Below are 7212 nucleotides of genomic sequence, written 5' to 3'. Positions count from 1 at the left end.
ATCATAAAAGAAGCAGGTGTTTTAGGAGGCGGAATTGGAATTCCCTCTCTAGTCGTAATGGGTATATCTTTCTTGAAAAAATTCTTTATTTCTGTATTAACTTCATTTTTCTAGCCTCTGCTAATAGGTTTTATTAAATAAACAACCTTTCCGTAATTTCACTCACTCGTCCTATACCAGCGCGACTCACACCAACCAACTAATCCGAGTATTGCTACGTAAGCAAAGTCTCAGGCAATACCAGCGCGACTCACACAAACTAACCAATCTCAGTACAGTATATGCCTGCAGCCTGAGCAATATCAGCGCGGCCCTTTTGTGACGTCAGTATCACTCCTGCTACTGAACCTCCCTTTACAAACATTTACGGCAATGTTTTTCTGAGTTTTCTTAATCAAAATTTTTGTTAGTCAAAACACAAAACAATGGTACTTTGTCTGTTCCACTAAATAAAGAGATTTTTTTTCAGTTTTCCAAATATTTTTCTCACTCAGAGTCCTAATAACGACCAGCGCTATTTTACTCTTCAAGTAAGCTTCAGGTGGACCTATTACTTTTCTAGGGATAAAACCAGAATTTCACAAGAGGACTTTTTGGTATGAAAAGGAGTCTTGCTAATTTCCTGGAAATTTGGCTAGAATTTTGGAAGTAAACCCTTCGCTATTCAAGCTCTCTATACATACGAAATTCCCTAAGTATAACACCTACAGCCCTCTGTAGCTTTTAGGCATTATTCCAACAGACAAAGTACTTCTGCAATGTGATTCTTTTAACTCCCTCTTCTTCTGCCTACTTCCAGCAGATTCCTTCCCGGTATTTCCTCAGGTATCTCCGTACCATGAGTCCTAGACAACATAAAACATGGCACTAACACTTCTTATTAAAACATATAACCAATAATAATAATCATCACCAAATGTATTAATAATTAACCGTCCTCTGCTACGAAGAAACTGATTCAGGGATCAAAACATCACAAATCACTTCAATGGTCCATACACATTCAACCCAGAAATCCCTGATTGCGCCGGGGGTCAATTTGTTTTGAATGTTCATTTATGTTATTTTAATCATTCCTAACTAATTAATTTATTTGTCAACTCTTCCTCTACTTGATCGATGGATCAATTAGTTGAATAGTTGATGGCAATGATAAAAGACTGATTTTAAACATCGGTTTAAATAAACTTCAGACTCTTGGTATATGAGGTTTATCTCAAATTCAAAGTAAAATGCTCATAATACTTTTAGGTCACAATTACATAAACACCACATCTCATGAAAGGGATTCATATACATTGATAACAGACTCGATATTCAATGACAATATGCAATGAAGGAGTGGATAGAGTAAGAGACATAAGGGTTCAGCAAAAATGAATAAGCCAAACAATATATATATAATACCTAACGGAAAGATAGATGAAGAGGAAATAGATTCATCTAGAAATATACATAACCATTCATTGTTGATGGAGTGGATAGGTGGAGAGACAAAAGCTCGAAAACAGATACATCAATGCTAAGAGATTTAAAGGACACCTAAGCTATATACGAACCTAACGGTATGAAGGGAAATAGGAAGACCACCCCTGGTCCCAAGGGATGACCAGGATTCCCCAAAGGATAATCAAGAATACGCGAAGACTCTGGAAAAATACAGGACAAGACGGATCACTTAGGCCTCTCAAGGAAACCAACGGACAACGGCGTATCTCCCTCCTTTCTCTACTAACAACATTCTCCATCAACTCTCCTAACCCCGCCCCTATAGTTCCAAATATATAGTCTAAATCGACAAGTTCATCCCTTAAAATGTTGCATTTATGCTCTATCTCGCACTGTGATTGGTGGGTAGGGGAGGTGGTACTGTCACACCACCATGACTTTACATTTTTCTTCATCACTTCTTTGTGTATAACCGTTCCCAGGGTCTGGGTCTCAACTTTTTTCACATGTTCACACATTAGTTACAAATGTATATTTCTTTATTAGCAAAATACAGTTCTTTTGCTAAGGACACCTCCGGTCCCACGCTCATGTACAGTAGTTGGCAGACGATACACGCACTGGCATTCACTCCTTTATGTCATCTTCATTGTACAGCACAGCCTTCTGTCTTCATTGCAGAATGAACTCGCTCCTAGCAATCCCTCCTCCCTCCATTGCCAAGTTAGAATAAAATGGAGTCTTCACTCAGCACACTAAAGTGGATAAAAATAAACATTTATTAATTATGTGGTAATATAACCATCACTGTTTACCTCCCACCACTATTACCCGTTAATGTTAACTAGCATTTGCAAAAATGCGAACAAGCAGCATTAATCATTAATTTTAGAAGCAAAATGTGACATGCAAATACTGAAGCACTTGCGGCCTTCTCATGCAGTTTCTTCGTTTCTTCAAAAAACACAACAGTTATTACAATACAGTGTGATTACGGGTTAGTTTTAAAACTTGCATGAAGCAATGCCCCTGTGTTATGTGGGTGCACGTTAGGCTAACTACGTCTACTTACTGTTAGTACGAATTATGGGGATACATGATTCGAGCAGGTTTCATTTTTGCGAAGCCCTGCTCCATCATTAATATGGAGTCGTATATGTTTTAGTTTTTGGGTGTTTATACACTTTATAATCAGAGTTGACAAACTTAAAAAAAATGCATTTTCCAAAAACCTATAATGTAATCTTTTCATAACGCATTTTTACCTTGAATTGAGCACGGAAGGGTGCTAAACCTATGAATGATATGCAGAGTTAGTGCTGATGTGCTATTAACCCAATAGGAAAAAACACACACACACTTTTTACGTGGTTTTTGCAAAACCTTGTTTGCATAGCTGCCACGCCTTCATCATGTTCCATGTAGATTCTTTTGTTTCGATCCCACGCTCCCTCCTTTTGTGGTACTCCAGTCTTTGACTCCTATAAAATTATTATAATAATTTTTTTACCCTCATTATAGACGATTAGGAATAGGGGGCTTCATACTTCATATTTTACTGTTTAGGTGTTTTGTTCTCCCAATCTCGCTCCTCATTGCGGGTGCGTGTTTTCTTTTATCCCTCTCCCTTTCTTCCCTCCATGGTTGTGTTATGTTCTTCTTTTCCCTTTGTTTGTATTATTACTCATTACCTGCTTTTATGGTGTGATGATTTATTTGTATATCTTTATTGTGCTACACTTGTTACTGTAATGAGGAAAACTCAATAAAGAATTGAAACACTAAAATCTAAAGAAAATTGGATAAAGGCAACAATTTTTTTTATATCATAATGCATACATTACCAGTACTTCGTGATACGGAAGGGAACTACTTTGTATGTGGAAGTGCTTCTTGTGAATAGGCAGCATACCGTAACTCATTGTGAATTCAGCCAGTGGTTGAAGTAGTCTGACACATTTCCCCTTGATGTACACTCAAGTGGGTGGAAGAAAAATGTGAATGGCACAACTACAGACTAATGGATGAACTGTGGCTGAAAACCCCTGTTAGTAACCATGTCATACACATACTTTTAACAAAACAAAATGTTCTTGACTAACACAGATCTAAAAACCCAATTCTTTCTTTTTGCAAGAAAGGAAAGAAGGGAAGGGAAGGAAGGAAAGAAGGAAAGACAGATAAAAGATGGGAAGGAAATAGGAAAGCAAGAAAGATGGAAGAAAAGAAAGAAAGAACAAAGGTAAGAAAGAAAAGAAAGAAAGAAGGAAAAAACAAAAAAGGTGTGAAGGAAGAAAGGAGGGAAGAAAAGAAAGAAAGAAAGAAAGAAAGAAAGAAAGAAAGAAAGAAAGAAAGAAAGAAAGAAAGAAAGAAAGAAAGAAAGAAAGAAAGAAAGAAAGAAAGAAAGAAAGAAAGAAAGAAATGTTACAAGTGCTGCAGATTAAACTCGACAAGGAAAGTTTTTTTTCTGGGGCAACATTTATGAAAGAACAATAATTGAAACTGAGCCCATAATAAACGCACTCGAAAGAATTGTCTGCTTATGAATCTGCATTGTATAATATTGAAGCTTTCAGTTTGTATACTGCCTGCATAGCAAACAGAGGATAACTTAATATAGAAGAGCTTCAAATGGACGCAATTTGTTATGCTGTGAAATACTAGTAGTTAGGTGAACAGAGGACACCCCAAAAAGGAATTTACAACAGCATTGGCAGGAAACAAGAAATAATAAAGCCTCTGCCCTGTACTCACATCTGGTAGAAAGTATCATGTTATCACATCAGGCTCTAAACACAAAGTCAGCACCAAAGTATTTATAAAGTAAAAACCAAAACACTGGGGTCGAAGAAAACTGCCTTGTGTGTGGATTGTGAGAGAGCAAAATGCAGTCACTCAAAGTGAAGTTAACAAGTGGCTATAGTAAGCTGACCCACTGCCCCATGTTGTATGAGGTAGTGGGCAGAGGCAAAATGTATATGATACAATGACAACACAATGGATGAAGAAATCTGATGGAAAGCCCCTTTAAGTATATGATACATATAATTTTAGTAAAATCATAGGTCTTGGCTAACTCCAAACCTAAACAGATCTAACCATGTTGGCATAGCAGCTGCTTTTCAATGTGTCACAGGCAGTCACTTGGCTGACCAGGTTTGATGAGACTGTGTATTAGCAGTGAGGCTGTTTACAGGCTGCCCTTCCACTTTTTGCATGTGAAATTGAGGACAGAGAAAAGATGAAGTGGCAAGCCATCACCTCCCTCTCCCATCAAAGCCATCAACCTCTTTGGGGGAGACTGCGATGCCACTTTGAGAACGACTGCAGAGACTAGCAATTGGTCGCTGCGTTATTCTTGGCATGTAAAGGTGTGGCACAGGCACAGATGGGCTGCACGAGAGGGCGTAGCCCAGGGTGCTTTCAAGCGCTCAGAACATCAAGGAGATGTATGAGATGTTGCTGATCTTGAACAGTGCATGGCAGAGATATGTGAGAAATGTGGCTTCACACATCATTAACAGCAACTGGGCATGGTGGGTGGGGGGGAGCAGTACACCAGGAAAGCAACATGGGAGACTGCCACAAGTGACAGGGCAACACAAATGAGGAGAAGTCACACAGGGTGGCAAAAGAAGCACAAGAAAAGAGAGAGAAAATGGAGCACGGTTAGGAGGAAGAGAAGGATATGGGCAAAAGTGAGCAATGCAGAGCTGGGATGGGAGAAGCACATGCATGAGAGAGAGTAATGTGGGGGTCCGTGAGGGTTAAGAGAAGCACACTAGGGAGACAGCTGGAAAAAACATGCACTGTAATGGAGTGCTTAATACAAAAGAAAAAAAGTAGTTCCCTAAAAGTTAGCAGTGGAAGGATACAGCTAACTGGGAATGCTTTAGGGAAGGACAGGCACCAGATGGACAAAGCAAGCCATCAAATAAGAGGCAGGCAAATGAGTGTGACTGTAATGCCAATTAATGGTAAGCAATGGACAAGTTCCAAAGACCTATTCTGTCCTTGGCAGGCCACAATATGTCTTTCGCAGCCAGACAGCTTGTGCTGGCTGGTAGGCTCACCTAAGAGTGACCCCCACACTACCAGGATGTCAGTGTCATTTATTTTTTGTATTTCAAAAACAAATTCCTACTTTGGGAGTTTGTTTTTGAAAAAGAAAAAGGTTTGATAAGCAGCCACCTGAAACATGACAGCCGTGCATATACACCAAACTTTCAGTGCCTTCTGAGGAGCTCTTCTGAAGACACAGAGATCTTGGCAGGGCTGGCGGAGAACTTAAAATATAGGGTCCGGTGGTCCAGCCAGGGTGGCAGAGGAAATTACCTCCACCACCCTCAAGGATGGCAGGCCTCCGCCAGTAGTCATTTTGAAAAGCTTCAACCATCCAAATAAAATTTACATTTAGCATTTTGTATATATTTTTTTGTTTGTTAAGTAAACATTTAATAATTTAAGTATTTGTTCAACATATATTTGTTTCTCAATGTTTGTGTATTATTTTGTCATTCAAATCATAGATATTACACTGGCCTGGGTCCCTGGCTTCTAGTAGTGATTTAGTGGGAATCTACGGAAGTCAAAAGATGAAGAACTGCTGGCCAATCCATCTTGTGTGATGTCTGTAAGTCTTTGGTTAACTGGGTCACGGTTAACTGGGTCACGGAGGAGATGGGTCTACTATTGTAATACAGGGCTACGATGTGTTGTGTTTGTACGCGAGTGCTGTCATCATCTTGTACATATGTATGGTCCTCCTATGTTGAAATTGATCTTTGAGCATTTCTTTCGGCTGTACCGATACTGGAGAACATTAATAAAGTTTGTTAAAAAAAAAAGTCAGTAAGTCTTTGGGTGATGAGAGGGAGTGGAAAAGGGGGTGCAAGAATGAGTGAGGTACAGGAAGAGTGTGAGAGTTTATGAGTGGTTAGGTGAGTGAAAGGGAGGTAGAGCACTGTATTGAGTGAGGAAGAAGGTGAGAGGGCAAAAGGAAGTGAGAAGAAATGGAGAGTGTGCAGTTGGTAAGGAGGTCTAAAGTAGAGGTGGAGGAGCCAACAAATTAACAGGGAAAACCGAGCCAGAACCGAGCCCTGAAAATATTTGCTATGTAAATCGTACAACAAACATCACATAAAATATTTATTCAGTTGGCAATGCAACATTCCAAAGGAAAAAAGCAATCTTATTTTTCCACCAAGGCATATGCCAAGCCAAGGGGCTGTACAATTTACAGTTGCATCATTTAGATTTAGATTTGAATACAAGTTCCATTAGCGTTTTCCACCAACACGTGGAGCTTGAGTCTTAGCAAACTTTTGCTTGGGTGCAGATTTTGAAGGAGCCTTTGCAGTGGATGTGGTGGGTTTTTTCGTTGCTGCTTTTGCCTTCTTTGCTTCTTTTGCAGCCCTTATTGCCTGTTCTCGCTGCACTTTTCGCACCTCTGGCTTCTGATTTCTCTTTGCCATTATTTCAGCCAAAGATGCTCCAGTAATGGCCCATTGGAACTTGACAGCACGGCGGCTGCGTTTCTTTTGAATTTCTTCAGATTGCCCCTTCTTGTGCTTCCGCCTTTAGAGGACAGTCCAGTTGATTTGTCGAGGATTCCTCTTTGAGAGGAACGCAGACTCGCATTTTGCATTCAAAAATTGGAAAACCTTTCCATCGATCCTGGCATAGCGCCGACCGTGTCCAGGATACATTTTATAACCACTATAACTGCACAGTTCTACCTTCATGACTGCAACAAAATGGAGG

At 39.7% G+C, this 7212-nt stretch overlaps 1 pseudogene; it reads right to left on the bottom strand.

The window, feature by feature from the left end:
* Positions 1–6713: 6713 nt before the first annotated feature.
* Positions 6714–7212, bottom strand: LOC146861018 (large ribosomal subunit protein eL24 pseudogene; annotated as a pseudogene).

This window comes from Triturus cristatus, chromosome 3_1 (genome assembly GCF_964204655.1).
Source record: "Triturus cristatus chromosome 3_1, aTriCri1.1, whole genome shotgun sequence".
Taxonomy (NCBI): Eukaryota; Metazoa; Chordata; class Amphibia; order Caudata; family Salamandridae; genus Triturus; species Triturus cristatus.
Note: the sequence above shows the minus strand (reverse complement) of the source record. Positions and strands in the feature narration are given on the sequence as shown.